This window comes from Barbus barbus (genome assembly GCF_936440315.1).
Source record: "Barbus barbus genome assembly, chromosome: 42".
NCBI classification, from domain to species: domain Eukaryota; kingdom Metazoa; phylum Chordata; class Actinopteri; order Cypriniformes; family Cyprinidae; genus Barbus; species Barbus barbus.
Window position 1 is genome coordinate 15,940,210 of NC_136720.1, and position 18,786 is coordinate 15,958,995.

The window sequence follows — 18,786 nt, forward strand, 5'->3', positions numbered from 1 at the left end:
AAGCAACACCTGTACCACGGCATTTAGTGAAACACTGTCATTACAAACCTAAAAATCAAAAGACACTAATAAGAGAAAAATTGGCCCCTGAGGCCATTAAATCACTGTAAATCTTTTTATTTTCTCACTGTTTATTTTAAGAAACACTGCTCCATATGGGTTCTAGATAAGTGATAATTAATATCACCTTGGTAAAAATTATTTAAAAAAAGTTATCGTCCGATATTGTGGATTTTTAATTTAAATTAAGTATTAGTCAACACTGGATATTTAAATCTGTATCCTCATTTCTCCAATTTGCATTTCTTCACATATTGATTTCCTTTTTTGTCATATAATACTTAAATTTATCTTGATTTTCATAATTCCTGAGCTCATTAGCTCATTGTGAAACATTTTATTGTCTGACTGACATGTTTGTTAAAGTAAACACTAATGCATATGGGTCCAAGTTAAGTGATAAATAATATAAATAATATTGAATTTGTTTTTTTAAATATTAAGTATGCACGAAAAATCAATGTCATATTGGTTATTGGCTGATATTAATAATTTTTTATTTATCCATATCAGCCGATACTGGATATTAAATCCTGCATGATACTTTCTCCGATTTTTACATTTAGATTACCTTTGCTGTCATTTAACACTCACTTATAGCTAATATTTAAAAAACAAATAATTTTATAACACCATTAAATCTAATCTTAGGCAAATCTCATAATAAATATTCGTTTTTAAAACATGCCTACATTATAACAATGCCTAAACACACTTAGAATTTGAAATTATTTATTTTAGTTTTAGTGTTTTATTTTTTAATTATTTAGAGAAAAAATGTATAAAAGTATAGAAACAACAGCCATTTACTGTTCTCGGTCATAGTATGTAAATAATTATACATAATTCTAATTATCGGTATTGGCCAGAACTTTAAAAATGGTGCATCTCTAATCAATACAATTTATCAGCACCAATGACCATTTAGTCATGCTTAAAAGGAACTATAAACTTCCAGAAAGAAAAGTGGGGACAAATTGTATAGTGTAATTGAAGTGTCCCAGTTAAAATTTGTTCTGTGTATCATGTAATTCTGCAGCCGGGACTATATATAATATATGGCAGGGCTTCTCAGGACCCTCTTGAATAATTTGGCACGGTTTCGAAATACAGACAAAGATAATAGCTCAATCTCCACTTCATTATGTCACCAATATAAATGTCCTCTATAAGAATTATTCACACCAGATGGTGTCTCTTACTTTCGCTCTCACTCATCTAATAGACACACAGCAACATGTGCACACAGCGACACACATACGCGTATCATGGGTGCAGCCTTCATGTGATCACCTCGCTGTGTTAATATTTCATTCATAAGTCTGTCTGATCACTGGTCTTATGAGGTAAATGGAAGGTGACAGCTGCCATAAAGGCTAATCAAGCTTTGCTTTGTCCAAATTCAGAGAAGAAAAATCAGGGACATCGTGAGCGTGACTACACTGACCGTCATAACAGAAGCGTGTGTTAAAGGAAGACTCACAGAACAGCCTGGAAAAAAGTCAGTGAAGTGCAAGAAAAGACAAGAAAGGTTGAATGTTGTCATATTGTCTGGTTTTTAGTTTTTGTCACATTTGCAATATTAGTTGTCATCTGGAGCTCCGCTTAAGTGCTAATCAAAGGAACAGCAGACAAACTTAAAATTGTTCATCCTACTGGGCAAGAAGTAGTAAAACGCTCTCTTTCTGTGTTTGATCTGTGGCACGCAGCATTAGGCAGGTGGAGAAGTTGGACGCTCCTCTCTGCAATCGCATAAGATGTGTGAACAGCATGTGAGTGTGCAACCAGGCTGTGCTGAGAATGTGCTCAGAGATGTTTGAAAACTGAGTTGAGGAAAAGGATGGAAAAGAGAATGAGGATAGTTCAAAACTCGATTATGTTCTTCCATCGTTACCTGGGCTCACCAGATGCCCTCCTGAGAATAGCTACACTTTTCACCATGACAACAGTAGAAGAATCCATGCATAAATGCCACATTCTAAACACTTGTTTTTTTAAATATGTGCATTTATAGTAAACATAATGAATACCACATTTTTACTGCTTATGATAAACTGCAGATGGTAGATCATCTATAGATCAGAGAAGCCATTCATTTCAATTTCAGTTATGATTCTTTATAGATGAGGAATTTCTGGACTCAATTTTACCTTCGGGTGTGTTAAAATGTATTAAAATCTGGATGTGATGTATTACAACTAAAAGTATGTGACAGAACAATAAATACATATATTTATAATATAATAATAATAATATTTATGATATAAGAAGTCTATTTACATTTATGCACACCAAAAAATAAATAAATAAATAATACAAATTTAATAATTTAATAACATTTTTCAGAATTCATAATATATAGAATGTGTACAGTAGACAAACCAAGTTGCAATACCAAACAGAACCACATGGAGACGCCAAAAAAAAAAAAACTAATCCAACCGCCTAGAGCTGATTGCTTATACACAGATCCATTCAGAATTATTAAATAGCAACATACACATCAAGACATAATCCTGAATGTGTGTGGAAACAATGTAAATGTACCCAAATGTGCCTGTGCATAAATACATTGTATGATCTGTGCATCTAGAGTGTGCATACACGGTTTTTTTTTAGCATCAATATATCAGATATGCATGCTTACTGTACAACTCCTCCGCCTTTTGAAACAATGACAGAGCTTGTGTTTTAAAGCGAAACTGAAAACGTCATTTACTGAAAACGCAACGTGAGTCTTTATTCTCTCCGCCATCTCTGATCTAATCAGCCAGGCCGTCTTTACATTAGCGCTGTTATGGATTGACTGTTTGAATGCATCTGCTTACTGGATCATTGGACTGAAAACATTCCTGGAGTTTAGTGGCTTGAAATGATGTGATCGACTTTTGCGTTAATTACATTAAATGGTTTGAACACATTAAGGATTTTTTAATTAATCACATGCGTTAACGTTGACGGCCCTAAATATAATATAATATTATATAATAGCAAATTACAACAACAGAATCCAAAAGTTGCAGACAGCGAAAAGGCAACTTTTAAATTCAGAAAATTCAATAAGCGGCTGCCAAACAGTCTTATCATAAAACCCCCAAAGTGCTTTAAAATGTGGACAAAATGTCTGAAAGCTCAACACACACAGCTGGACCTTCATCTCCACAGAGATACCATGAAGACACCTTGGCAACCGCACAGCATTGGCTATCCATGTCTGTGAAATCTTAATTAACAAGTCACAAATCAGTTTATCAAGAAAGAAAGACAAGAAAGACAAGAAAAACAAGAAAAGAAAGAAAACAATGTAACAGCATTGTTGCTGTGTTTACGAGTAAGCAATGGGTAATCAGAGCTGGGCTCCTTTACATTCTTTACTGAAATACAATTACTGCCGTGTGATCGGGACATAACCGTTCATTGACGGATGAGCTTAATCCATCCAGAGGATAACAGAAATGAAACATTATCAACATTTGATGACGGTCCAGAGGACTAGGAAAAATGATTATAACTCTACTGTGAATAAACAGTGGTTTTCGCCTGTGTGTGGTCACAAGATTCATTATTTCCATTTCTCACACTCACAATTAGGGATAGGAATAAATTCTAACCCTGAGTGTTTATCATAGATGTGCACATTTGAGACCATTTTATAACCACCCAGAACATCCTACAGTAGAAACTGCAACAAGGTTTAGTTGGTAACATATTTCTCAGTAATAGTCAGATCTGTCAGCACCTTCGATTCAACATCTTTGATTCAACAACAATTTTTAACAGAAATTTAATTTCTGGACAAGTTCTTCACTGGTCTCTACTGCAGTGTTTGGCTAAAATTCACTGGCTGACGTCTAAAGCAACTCATAGAATGTGACTCTTCTAAATCAAAGCCCTCATCATGTAGACTCTCTCAGACATTCACAGACCGAGAAACATTGCACACACACTGAGTCCCAGTTTATTAGCACTTACTGCCTCTGATTGCGCTCAACAGCATCTAATTAACTGTCATTAGAAAGCAGATGTCTGTGCCCAAGGCCTTCACTGGATTATTGTGTGCAGAGAGCTCTGCCTGTGAATACGCACACGCACAGAAAATGGTACGTCAGCCACTTCCTGTACTTCTCCCCTCCAAACCAATTACAAGCTCAGTAATTAAACCATCCTTGTAGTATAAATATGTATTTGTGTATTATTGAAGATTATTGAACAAAAGGGTGAGGGAGGACATGAAGGATAGTGTAGCTGGGTCATTTTTAATAAGAGTAAAGTGCCCTGAGGTTTGCTGTCTGTCGTTGGCTCAGCAGCTGGGCAGGTTGGCTTGTGTAACAGACATGCTGCAGTCTGGTGTAATATTCACTTCTGAAGACTGACAGAGAGCTTTATGTGGTCTGAGAGAGAACACTGAGGACATAAAAAGAGTGCTCACACACAAAACACGTACAAGCCGTCAGACTCACCAGGTGTCACAGTTTCACAAACTTTTCTGCTTTTCTACTATTTTATATCTAGACATAAAAGTCTAAACCGATTTTAAGCTTTGTTTTTCCCTCAGGGAAAAGTCCTTTTTAAAATTTTAAATCTTTCCTTTATGAGGTAAAAATGTTAATTTAATTTACATAATATAAACAACTCTTTTTCAATACATGTATGTATACTGAAAGACATCTCTTATGCTCACAAAGGCTATTTGATAAAAGACAATAAAACAGCATCATTACTCCAGTCTCAGTGTCACATGATCCTTCACAAATATGCTGATTTGGTGCTCAAAAACATTTCTTATTATCAGTGTTGAAAACAATTGTGCTGCTTAATATTTTTATGAATAGCATGATTAACAACAACATCAAAAGCACAGTATTTACAGGTGCATCTCAAATTAGAATGTCATGGAAAAGTTAACTTATTTCAGTAATTCAACTCAAATTGTGAAACTTGTGTATTAAATCAATTCAATGCACACAGACTGAAGTAGTTTAAGTCTTTGGTTCTTTTAATTGTGATGATTTAGGCTCACATTTAACAAAAACCCACCAATTCACTATCTCAACAAATTAGAATACTTCATAAGACCAATAAAATTTTTTTTTGAGTGAATTGCTGGCCTTCTGGAAAGTATGTTCATTTACTGTATATGTACTCAATACTTGGTAGGGGCTCCTTTTGCTTTAATTACTGCCTCAATTCGGCGTGGCATGGAGGTGATCAGTTTGTGGCACTGCTCAGGTGTAATGGAAGCCCAGGTTGCTTTGATAGCGGCCTACAGGTCATCTGCATTGTTGGGTCTGGTGTCTCTCATCTTCCTCTTGACAATACCCCATAGATTCTCTATGGGGTTCAGGTCAGGAGAGTTTGCTGGCCAATCAAGCACAGTAACACCATGGTCATTGAACCAGCTTTTGGTACCTTTGGCAGTGTGGGCAGGTGCCAAGTCCTGCTGGAAAATGAAATCAGCATCTCCATAAAGCTTGTCAGCAGAAGGAAGCATGAAGTGCTCTAAAATTTCCTGGTAGATGGCTGCATTGACTGTGGACTTCAGAAAACACAGTGGACCAACACCAGCAGATGACATGGCAGCCCAAATCATCACTGACTGTGGAAACTTCACACTGGACTTCAAGCAACATGGATTCTGTGCCTCTCCACTCTTCCTTCAGACTCTGGGACCTTGATTTCCAAATGAAATGCAAAATTTACTTTAATCTGAAAGAGGACTTTGGACCACTGAGCAACAGTCCAGTTCTTTTCTCCATAGCCCAGGTAAGACGCTTCTGACATTGTTTCTGTTTCAGAAGTGGCTTGGTAGCCCTTTTCCTGAAGACGTCTGAGCGTGGTGACTCTTGATGCACTGACTCCAGCTTCAGTCCACTCCTTGTGAAGCTCTCCCAAGTGTTTGAATCAGCTTTGCTTGACCGTATTCTCAAGCTTGCAGTCATCCCTGTTGCTTGTGCACCTTTTCCTACCCAAATTCTTCCTTCCAGTCAACTTTGCATTTAATATGCTTTGATACAGCACTCTGTAAACAGCCACACCTTTCAGTAATGACCTTCTGTGACTTACCCTCTTTGTGGAGGGTGTCAGTGATTGTCTTCTGGATCATTGCCAAGTCAGCAGTCTTCTCCATTATTGTGGCTTCAAAGAACAAGAGATACCCGGAATTTATACTGTAGGGATGGTCATTTATTGAAACTCAAATGTAAATATTCTAATATTTTGAGACACTGATTTTTGACTTTCATGAGCTGTAAGCTCTAATCATCAAAGTTAAAACAAAAAAAACTTCTGAAATGTTTTACTTTACATGCAATGAATCTAAAATATATTAAAGTTTCACTTTTTGAAATAACTTACAAGAAAAAATGAACTTTTCACGACATTCTAATTTATTGAGATGCACCTGTATTTGAAGTAGAAATCTTCTGTAACATGCAAGTATTAATTCAAAATAAAACTTAATTTACTTATATAAATAAAAAAAAACTTATTTAACAAAAAATTCAAATAATAAAAACTTACTGGCCCAAACTTTTCAATGTTAGTGTATGTTCTGCTACAATTGGAGCAATTCAAGCTTGAAGTAACACTTACTGTAAATGCAAAGTAGCCCAAAATGAATTCAGAAAATCGTTATTGCGTTTAAAGCCAGTCGGAGTGCAACAGAACAGAACAGAACAAAATGCAGGGGTCTTGAAATGCATTTGGTTGTAAAATAGTACTTCAAAAACAGTCCATCTAGTGTAAAAATAAATACATAAAACGCATACATAAATAAAATGAATAAATCATAAACAATGACAGACTCAATCACACAAATCTATTGCTGTGGACTTGATGCCATTATGAGGTCTATATTCAATTATATGGATATAAAACAAACAATATATTGACATAAGCCACTTTTAATCAATATTCATCTGCTACAATAATTTAATGTCTTCAAATTATCATGATTTGGTGGGCTTTTCAGTACATTTATTTTAGCAAATATGTACGATTAATTAACTGGCATAACATGTAATTTAATAAAACTTTTTAATTAAATGACAGTCCTAATATTTTGATTTCACATCTGCCCCTCCAGCATATATTTAATGATCAAATGTGTTTTCATATCACAAGCAGAAGTAAAATACAATTTGTAAACCTAAACAACAGACACAAGATCAATAAAGACAATCTTTCTATATTTTATGACCATTTTTTTACCTTGTCATAATATAACAAGCAGAGGATATTCACCACAGTGACAATGTGAAGTCACCTTTCAATGATCGTAAAAAATACTGCTGTGTGGGATGATTTTATGGAATTTATAGACCATAATTAATATTGCTTCAAAAGCAGGTTTTTAATAGCCGATGCCTCATCTCAATTACAAAGCCAATAAGGTATTAGTCAAAAAAAAAAAGAGAGTTTAATTCTGGAGGTCTCACATGGTTAAATCTATGTAAAGACTAATTATAAATGAGCATGAAGAGCAAGGTACTAGAATACTTAAACGAACCACTAGATGGCAGTATGTCAGTATGTGTACATATCTGTGTGCAGTCACTTCTACCGCCACCTTAACGAAGGGAAACTGTCTTTAGAAAGCATTAAGATTGCATTTATTGGGTTACTATCGAAACTGACTTCGCCATGCGATGTGTTTAGCTTTCGTTGCGTTCCTACAAAGACAGCAGTGAGGTAAATGAATATGGCCAACCCACACATACACCCACTAGCTCTGAGACCTCCTGCTGTCTGCTGCAGATCTTACACACATGCACACACACACACACACACACACACATCGTCTCACCAAAGGTAGAGCAATGGGTGTAGGACAGAAATGCCTTATTGGAAAGGAAAGGACCGGTGCTAATTAAAACGCATGGAGGCGGAAATCAGAGAGCGTATGCGATACATTGCCAGAGTCACAAAGAAGTTCACTTTTCTCCCTCCTGCTTTTTCTCTCAATTTTCACAGCATCATTATTTACAAAAACAAAAGTCACAAACCAAAGAGAGCAGTTTGTAATGAGCTGCATTTCTGGTGAAAATTATGATATGTTGTTTAGGGCTGACAAATTCGGCTGTTTAGGGCTATTTGAGGTATGAAAATATAAGTGTGCGAGCGAGAGGGAAAGCTGTGTTTTAGGCCAATTAAACTAGGTGAAATCTATCACACGAAGAAGACCAGGGGCTTGGATTCCTGCAGTCAACAGGAAATGAGATCGGCTCGTTTGGCTGACATGTCCCCGTGGTGACAAATTACCCTTCCTGATTCACTTTCAAGTTCTTTGTTTTGCCTTTTCGCACAGTTCTCAATATCTTTCCCTCCCACCGTCTAGTGTCTCATCCTCTGTGCTCTTATACAGTTTGAGGAAAAAAGTATGTGATGCTTTGACCTCAAGAAAGCAGTTGGACCAGAAATCCCAAGAATATTGCTTAATTAACTAAAACGGTTTTGGAAATGGAAATCGTGCAAAAATTTCTCCAGACCTTTGTCTGATCTGCAATTACAGGAAACGTTTAGCTGAGGTTATTGGAAGGTTATTGCGAGGTTAAAATGGAGATTCTGCCATCGTTTACTCACCCACGTTGTACAATCTGTATGACTTTCTTTCTTTTGCATAAAAATATGATACAATGAAAGTCAATGGGGAGCAACATTAGACTGTTGTTTAAAACATCTTTTGTGTTCTGCCGAAGAAAAAAAGTTTTAGAGAACACGAGGGGGGAGAATAAATGAAAATTTCAAAACCAGGGGTTCACATACTTTTGTCACATTCCACCGTGAAGTGTTTTCAATAAAAAAATATGAAAATCTATCACTGTTTGTGTGCTATTTGCTTAAGCAGACTGTGTTTTCCTACCGCTGACAATCAGAGAAAAAGTATGTGAACCCGACACTACATTATTCCACCTCTAAATGCTCAATGTGGCCTTTACAAACACACATCACTGCCTCCCAAAGCAGCCCACAGCACATCTGGACTGGATATTAATCTGTCAGTCTTTTTTCCTCTGAAAGCATTTGTTTTCAGAGCAGTGGAGGGCTGTTATTACCCTGCATGGTGTGAGCGAGGGAGGAAACTCTGCAAATTAAGCCATTACAGCAGAAGCTGGGAGTGGTCTGCGTTTAATGGGAGCCTGTATGGGCGAACGGCATCACGCACGAGGCGATAACAGCGTGAGTGTGCGTACAAGCCAGAAAAAGGGAGGGAAGGCAAGTGATTGTGCGGTTAAAAGGGTGAGGAGTGTTGATTGACACACTACCAGCTTAACAATTTAACCCCCCTTGGCATCTGGTCTAATCAAGCTCCCTTTCAGGCCACAAAATGGCCGAAACGCTAGGGCCCTATTTCAACTTCCCTCTTAATAGAAGCTGCGACTGCTCACTAAACAGTGCAAGAGGGGGTTCTGGAGTTATATAAAGCCAATAGTGCGGGTAGGTTATCATCCTATCCCATTGGCAAACAGGACTCCAAGCACTTTAGAGCTCCTTCAATTAGAGCTTAGCGTCTTCTATTGAAAGAACCCAGTAAGTGCTCCGATGTTCCAGCTCCTCGGGGCTCTGCTGAGGAGAAGGACTTAATTAAATCACAGAGGCTTTGCCAAAGAGTGCAGCCCAGGGCCAGCTTTATGATTTATGTGCCGGCCGTGGAAAACAGTGAAGGCTGGTCCTCCGAGGTGACAGTAGAGACCGTACAAACACGTGAACTCAAGAAATGCTCTCCGTGAAGCGTCGGCTGAACTTTAGAAAGTCTGTGCTCAGTAACACCTCGCCTGGTGTTGCTGTACAAACATTGGATTTTGGCAGGAGGACGTTAACACTGTTTTACAGCCCAAATAATGCCCTCTACTGACAACCATTCTTCCCCATTATCGCACATTACAGACAACTACAGGCAACAATAAGTGTGTTTATATGCGCATGTATAATCACGCTAAAGTACAGTGGGTTCCAGCTACAGTTAAAATGACACAATCTGTGTAAAATGGAAAAAAGAATGACATTCAGGTTTGAAATCATTTTTTACTTGATTTTTACATGGTTAAACTATTCATGGTTAAACTATTATAAAAATTTAAAACTAGAGTCATTGGTTTATTTAACATTTTGAAACCAAATTAAAGAAATTAGGTATATTGGAGGGAGGTATATTTTGAGTCAGACATAACTAAAAAAGATTCATCGAGGAAGTCAGCTGCAAACACAGAAATGTCTCTGAACAAAACGACTGAGTGATTCAGTTGCTAACACACTGAGTGCTTCAATGAGTCAGTTGTGAACACAGCTCTGAACGATTTACTGAGTGAATCGGATTCAAACTGCTGAGTCACAGCAATTCTGACACGATTTTTTTTAAACCTTTTGAGACTTTTTGAAAAAGGTCCAAAAGAGTAATTTGCAAAATGACATGATGGACACACACACAAAGTTTTCCAGACTGTCATCAAAAAGATTTCAAATTTAATTATTTGACACATTTGAGACAAATTCAGACACAGTCTGGAGCCTTGGCTTTAAACTCCTACTTTCTGTCAAACAATAGATGAAACAGATAAACTTTTCTTTTCAACTCTTATCCAATTTATACAGCCTTTGTGGACGCATAGTGAATGATTCAGTATGACTCACTGCTGTAAGTGTAGTCCGCTACAGGCCCCTCGAGCATCAGACACTAAACGCAACTGTCCCTTCCTTTCAGAGACAAAGAGAGAGAGCCAAACTAGAGTACATAACTACACTTAACACCCTCCAAGACCCTACACTGCATTGCAGCAGACACCAAGACTAAAAATAAGTGCTTTCTCACTTCAGACCAGAGGACGTATTGCAGAGCAGAGCCAGATAAGGGGTTTTAAAGCATGTAAGGGTAGCTGTTATCTGCCAGCGACCCCTGCAATAGATCATTATAGTGGTCAGATCATACAATAGACTCTTAAAGCTGCGCAACACTGTACTGCATTACAGCGTCACATTGTAACCATGTGAACTGAGCGCAGGGATCATTCTGATAGGAAAATGGGCTTTTTTTCTATTCCTTCCATCACCCACAGGTGCACTTAAAAGAGAAACCGATCTACAAGTCACTATTGGTCTTATAGCGCTCAGGAAGCCATTTGCAAAATCTGAATAAAACAATCATATTTACCACCCTCGTATTCGTTTCATACTCCACAACTCACTTTTTAACCAATTCTCTCTCTCTCTCTCTCTCTCTAAGACAGAGTGTTATTCTCCCAGCAGGCATTTGCCGCCGTATATCTGCACGAGTGGTATATTGAAATGGTTTGAGGTATACTGGCGGTTGATTGGATGTGAAAAAGAAAACAATTAAATAATAGGGCTGAGATGGAGGGAGGGAATCGCAGTGCTCTGAAACAAATACCGTGTTGTTTTGGTCACAAGGGGGCAGAGGGCAACTGCAAGATTTGGTTAAATTCAGAAGGTGCTGCTCAAAAAGCAACCGATTAAAATGGCATTCTTTGGCGTCTTCCTCGCTTTTTCCATCGGAAAGAGGAGAGTCAATCATCGAATGCACCGTTGCCCGAGGCAAAATAATATGGTTCGTATTTTGCTCGGCGTGATTCAATTGCGACCGGCGAGACCACCTCTGCTCCGAGCTGTCATATATATGATTCACATTAGCGTGCAAATGGCCGGCGTGTCTGGCTTTCACAGGTATGCGGGAGCGCAGACCTTCGCAGGCACATGGGCGGCTGTAGAGCATGTGGATGAGGTCAGGTGACCCTCTCGCTGGAATGCGAAGCTGTCTATCTTCGAGGGCCTGGAAAGCACCTGCGGAGTGATTGTGGAATGAGGGAATAACCTTGAGCGAGATTTGAACTAGTTGGGTAGTTTTGCCGAGGGCGACGCTGTGTGATTGTCTGCGCTCTCCTCCGTTCTAATCCAGATCAATGAGAAACACAGGCTACCAGGAGTTGTGGCTACTGGGAACAGGAGGAAGTGAAATGTGTGTGTGGATGGAAGAAGAGAGCAATGGTGTGCTCCTAATAATTTAAGCCAGTACTTCTGCTGTGATTAGCGAGTGATGTGAGTGATGAAGCGGTTGGTGGAGATTGCTATATAAATATTATGACAAGCAGCAGGTGGTAAACAAGCTAAGCACAAACATAACCATCAGAGATAGTTTGTTTTGTGCTTTTTAATGATCATAAATGAGACAAACGAAAGAACTCTAGTTGAGAAGATGAGTTCTGGGAAAATGTTTGGCTGGGTTATGATCAGTCAACATCACAGAAGAAGAAAAAGAATTTTAGAAGATAAAGACGATGCTGAAATAATTCTTATTTATTACAATTTATAATAAGATGTATAAATCACATATATTATTCAATAATTTGACTACTAACATTGCAAATTTTGCACCAATTTAAATAATGACATTTAGCACCAATAAAAATGTAGAAAATAATGAAAAACTATTGTAATAATCTAAATAAAATTAAAAAAGCCATAATTAAATTATCTAATTTTCTTCCTAATATACATTCTATATTGTGCACAATTCATTGGTCCCCGTTGTTCCGATAAATAAATAAATAAATAAATATGCCTTAATTACTTATTTAATAAATTTGTAAAGTCTTGCCTACATTTGTTTCATATCCAATTTCCCTGAAATTTGTTTCATATCCATGAATATCCCTTTTCACTAAAACACATCAAATTCTGAACATCAAATGGATTGTAAATGCCAAATTTGATATTAAATATATAAAAAGAAACCTTCTTTAAAAAAAAAAAAAAACGAAAAACTTTGTGCTCTGAATTTCTTCTGACCTATCTTTTTTTTTTCTTAAGTTTAAACACTATTGCCTGACTCCCTTCATTGGTGCCGTGCAGTCATGTTTCATTCTCTAAGAATCTTGATTGAAACATTTGGAAAGATGCAGGTATATACTAATCAAGAATAGATTTGCTCTAATCAGAGTTAAATTCCAGTATCAAATTTGTTTGCAACATGACGGGAAAAGAAAATCACCTAAACTGGTGCTCTGCTGCAAATGCTTTCAGAACAAAACTAATAAACAAGCATCTATACTCCTCCACCAATCAAAACAGCAGCTGAAAAATATCTGTTGGTACAGACAGCTAATGAAATGGGATTTCTGAATACTCTTTATGACGGCAAACGCTCAGATGTAGAATTAAATTAAATCAACTTGGTACACGGCTACATGCTTTTCTTTGTACTTTATTATGTTTCATTTTGATCTTTGAACAAAAAAACATGAGGATTTTTGGATGGTACCTCTGTAAGAGCAAGGCATTTTGGGTAGGGTGACTGTAATGAGAGTCTAGCCGGTCTCTAAAATTGGCTTCCCATACGTTCAATTTCCAAAAGAGCAAGAAAATGAAAGGAGCTCATCTGAAGTTCTCAATTCATGGCTAAATGAAAATGAAAGTCAAATATGGCAGATATTCTGCTCTACAGCAACAATAGCACAGTGAAAAGAGAGCGCATGCGAGAGAGGGAGAAAAACTGAAAGAAAGAGAACAATCTTGATCTTGTCAGTCGTCTGCCTGGTTTGATTGGAAAAATCTAGCCGCCTAGACTCCCGGCACCTGGGATCCATGTGGCCTGTAAAACAGAGACTTTTGATGGCTCTTCATCAGAGAAAAGACTCCATTTCAAGCCTTGCACACACTTTTGAAGTCTTATTCTTTCCACTCAAGACCAAAGTAAGTTCTCCAGCATCTGATATGTCCCCAGCTCTCTCAATAACCATCTGTTATGGCATTTCCCCCCTGAAGAATCACCCCAGTCCTCCTCCTCTCTCTCTCTCCTACCGAGCATAAAGCAGAACCCCACTGATGCCTCATAGTTAGTAAATTACATTTGCAACCAGCAGGAATAAATACTAGAGATAAAGACTGCTGTAATATCCTCAAATCCATTAGAATCTCACATTCACACATCGCAGAAATCACATTACAAAACAACTAATATCATTTCACCCAATTCGGCTGCCGTGAGTGAAACAGTAACATCACATGTAATGGATTTTTTCCTCATAGTCTGCTCTGTCTTGGATTCCATTAGGATCTGTGTTAAATTTCCTTCCCATCTTCTCGCTTTCCTTGAACATTCACTTGCTTTCTTCATACTACGTAAAATGTAAATGATTTGGGTATATTGCATAACAATCCAGGCCGGGGGAAAAATGTACATTGTATCTGATTATGCTGCGAGCACTGACAGTGCAACTAGATCCATACAATATGTGCTCTAAAACACATTCATGGCAAAACGTAGTACAATTCTGCCCTAAGAATAATTTTAAGAAACTAAACTCTTATGTGTAGAGTAAACTAAACTACAAACGGCACTTAATTTCCATGCACACTCTAAAATAAACTTCTTTTTGCACTGTAAACTAAGCTAAACATAAAACTAAACTTCCGTTCACTCTAAACATAATTCAATTAAAAAAATTAATTCCAATGTGTATTGTAAATTTCTATGTGCACTCTAAACTAAACTAAACTAAACTTGTGTGCACTAACCTAAACTAAAAACTAAACCTCTGTTCACTGTAATCTAAACTAAACTAAAAACTAGACAACATTTTTGTGTACTGTAAACTAAATTAAAAGCTAAATTTCAATTTGCACTCAAAAACAAAACTAAACTTCTGTGTGCACTCTAAACTAACAACGCAACATCAATGTGCACTCTAAATTAAAGCCAAACTTTAACAGAAAAAACCTGCCAAGAGTAATTTACTGCCTACAGTGAATTAAGCATATTTTTTGAGACATTTAAGGTTCAGTGCATTGTGACATATTTTCATGACAATTAAGCATGCTATTCCACCAGTTCTCATTAGTGTAATGCCAAAATAAATCTATTAAAAAAGACAAAACTTGTAAAATATTTGTACATCAAAGCCTTATCCTTAAAAAAACATTTGTTGTACTGCCTTTATTCTGATTTCAACTAACAAAAAAAAAAAAACTAAATACTGTTAAAAGACATCCTGTATTACAGTAATTAGAATCTATTGAGAAATATCATTGAGAATAATGACAGAAAAACATCACAACCAAAAAGTAAACCACCTGGGCACATTACAGTAATGAGAATTTGAGCAGGAAATATATTTAGTTGTCATGAAATAATTGCCACAAAAATATCAGTTCTAAATCATGTTTTTATATTCTTCATGCAAAAACATTTTATTAAAAAAGTTTGAGAAATAAATATCCAACACCACTTTCTGCTAATAGTGAGGTGAGACGCCATAGGGATAGAAAAAGAGATGTGCTTAGCAAGCCAGGGCAGCACAAGTCACTGATGCCCTATAAAACCATTAACTGAAGAAAAAAAACCATGAGAGCAACTTACAAGCGATCGCAGTTAGGCAATAAACACTTTAATTGTTCTCTTTGGTCTCTTTTAGCGCAAAAATTAGCTTAACTAATGCTTACCAAAAGTATCATCAGAGAGGACACAGAGCCGCCCACAATAATGAAGGATGCCAAGGTGAGCTGTATCAGTGCCCCAACACAATCAGGCTGCCAGCCAGAGCTTCACAGAGCCTGCACAGAGCAACCAGGGCTACGCCGCAGAGGATTCATTTCAATATGAGAGAGAAAGAGAGAGTAGCCTGGAGTAACTTCAGTAAATCATGTTTTAAATAAAATTTAAAATCTGTGGCTTCACCAGGGATTCACCAGCCAGCATGCCCAAAGCTACAACACATTCCACTAATGCAGCATTATGACACCAAAGTCTACAGACTCATGAATAAGCACCATTTATAAAGGTCACCAGGGAGAGATGGAAGATACATCTGCAGTGTTACCTTTAGAAACATGATGAATTAATCAAATACCACAAGGGATGGTAATTGCAATTTCCCCAGTAAATACTACATTTAAGTAGTATATTACATATATTTTTTTCCAAATATTTAATTTAGTTAAAAATTGTAAAGTACTGATTTGTTGTTGTTGTTTAGTTCTCTGAAATTACAAATAATCACTAATAGAAACATTCAGGAATCAGTAACAAAAAAAAACAACAACAAAAAACATTAAATATATGTGTATGTAAATATATTAAAATGTCAAAAAGAATCATTAATGGAATTATTTTGGAATCAGCAACAAAAAAACAAAACAAAACAAAACATGACAAAACATAACAAACATAAAATGTTTTGTGCATTCCAAACACTGAAACTAGGCCTGGGCGATAAAACTGTATCGATATTTAATCAACGGTAGCCTACTCCTTCATCGATAACGATAGAAAAAAGGTTTGATATAGCGCACGATTTATACACGTGCTATGAGTGACGCAAACACAAACATGAGTGCTGTGCCTGCCTGTGATGAGGAGATTGTGAATAAAAAAAAATAATATTAGTCGAATTTAAAATTGCATTAGAATGGAAAAATGGTGCAGTCGAATGTTTGGTGTGCGTCAGGGAGTGTCATCAGTGGCGCGCGAGATGCGGGGATGATGATGTAAGTGACCTTGTTGCATTTCAATGTTTTGTTAGTCTAGCCCACGAGATGCGCCGCTGCTGCGTTATTCGTTCAAAATATTAGAGAAATATAGTAGCTCAATGCTTAGAAGATCTTGATTAGGTCAAAACTGAAACCAAGCCATTCACACAGAATGCATATTCAGTGCATTTTTTAGATGAACAAATTTTGCTGCACTCGCGTGTCACACAAGAGATGTATAGAAAGCCATGCAAAGTTTAAACGTTTAGAAAACACGTCGCAAATTTGTGGAGGTTTTATTCCTTTTCACTGCGTCTCATATGTTTTCAAATGCATTCTATGTGATCGGCGATTCAGCTCTTTTTTTGTTTAAGCAATGCATAAATACATGATGCCGTTTTGTTCATAATTGTTTATGCAATTTACGAAGTTATATTTGATTTATATATATATTAATTTAGATGTTATGCACGTTTTTATGGACAGTTATTTCATTGCATTGACAATTTAATACGCTGCATTGTTTTGCTCATTGCACCCTCCTGTGGCCTCGGGAGACAAGCCAAAAGTTTCCATAACACTTATCTGCATATAACACATAAGAAAGGAGATATTTGTTTAAAGTTTATTTTGTGCTTGACAGTTAAAACAAACAAAAAATGCTGTTTGTCTCAATAAATTTGGTAAATTAAAAACACAGTGGTTAAATCTAAATATTTTTTCTATTGCGCTTTGTTTTAAAAAAGATTATAAAAAATTTAAATAATTATCGATACCGAACGATATGAAACATTATATCGTTAATGCATTTTTTAGCTATATCGCCCGGCCCTTACGGAAACCAATAAAAAAAAAATTTTTTTTTAACAAAAAGCAAAGCAAAGCAAAACAAAACACAAAACAACATAACACAACAAAACATAAAACATTTAATGTTTTGTGCATTCCAAACACTGTGAACCAAATAAAAACTATTTGCCAAAAACAAAACAAAAAATGTTGTGGGTATTCCAAACACTGTGAGACCAATAAAAACTGTTTGCCAAAAGCAAAAGCAAAGCAAAGCAAAGCAAAACAAAAAACATCCTCCGTTCCTATTTTCAGCTTCTCTAATTTGCTTTCCCCCTCACCTCGTGTCTTTCTCCTCCAGAGAGCTGGGCCTGATATTCGGCATTCATTCTCTCATATAAAGAGCCTAATCGGGGGTTATTACCTGCTCAGCATGGCAGGCACACTGCCTGAGCCAGGAACTCTGATTCATCATTAGAAACGTCTCAATCGACAGTTTAAAAACATAGCTCTGCAGTCCTTGAACAGGAATTATAAGCTTTGGAAACATGTGAACAAGATCTACTCTATTAGCTCTATAAACTCAAGCAGCATTAATGTTGAAACGTTAAGCCTTTCTATTTAGTGAGGTGCTTTACCTGTTAATATTATTACAGCTTTGACATCTTATACATGCACAGGAAGCGTGCCTATGTTGGTCACTCAGGAAGCATACGGCTGCTGTGCAAAGTACACAGGAACAGGTCATCATCAGTAATTGTCAATTATATGCTTTGATGTGTATTTAACTTTAATTTGTATTCTTTAAATGAGCAGTTTCCCTACAGCACTTGCTGGATTATGGAAGGACTGGAGAGTGTTTGACCTTGATCTTAATTAATGCAGAAAGATAGATTGTCCAATCCAATAATCCAATTAAATTTTATTAGCCATTAGACACTGTGGATCTCCCTCTCTGTATATATCTCAAATACATGGGTCTTAGACAGTACCGCAAGGGGTCCACCACATTATTATTTGATGTAGAACTCATTTATGTGAAAAATACATAAAAATTTATTAAAAAGCTAAATGTTTGATTGTCCCTCCCACATTAAAAATGTATATTAAATATAAATGTAATGTACAAGTCTATGACTCGGTACATCAATACTGATAGTTTTGCAATGTTAACATTGTAATAAAGTATGTAAAACCAATAATATGATACAAAATGTATATATATATATATTACTGGCTGCCCACTGCTCCGGATGTATGTTCACTACTGTGTGTACACTTGGATGGGTTAAATGCAGAGCACAAATTCAGAGTATGGGTCGCCATACTTGGCCACACACCACTTCCCTTTCCCTTTCCTAATTTGGTTCAGATGGTGTCAAGCGTGTGTGGCGGCAACCAGGTGAGGAGTACAAAGACAAGTGTGTCTTGCCTACAGTCAAGCATGGTGTAGTCAAGCCT

At 36.8% G+C, this 18,786-nt stretch overlaps 1 protein-coding gene across 1 annotated transcript in view; it reads right to left on the reverse strand.

Moving 5' to 3' along the window:
• The window catches only part of LOC306861585 (exocyst complex component 4-like), a 129,254-nt gene that overhangs the window by 40,068 nt on the left and 70,400 nt on the right, over positions 1–18,786 (reverse strand). The gene's annotated exons all lie outside the window — the stretch shown is intronic.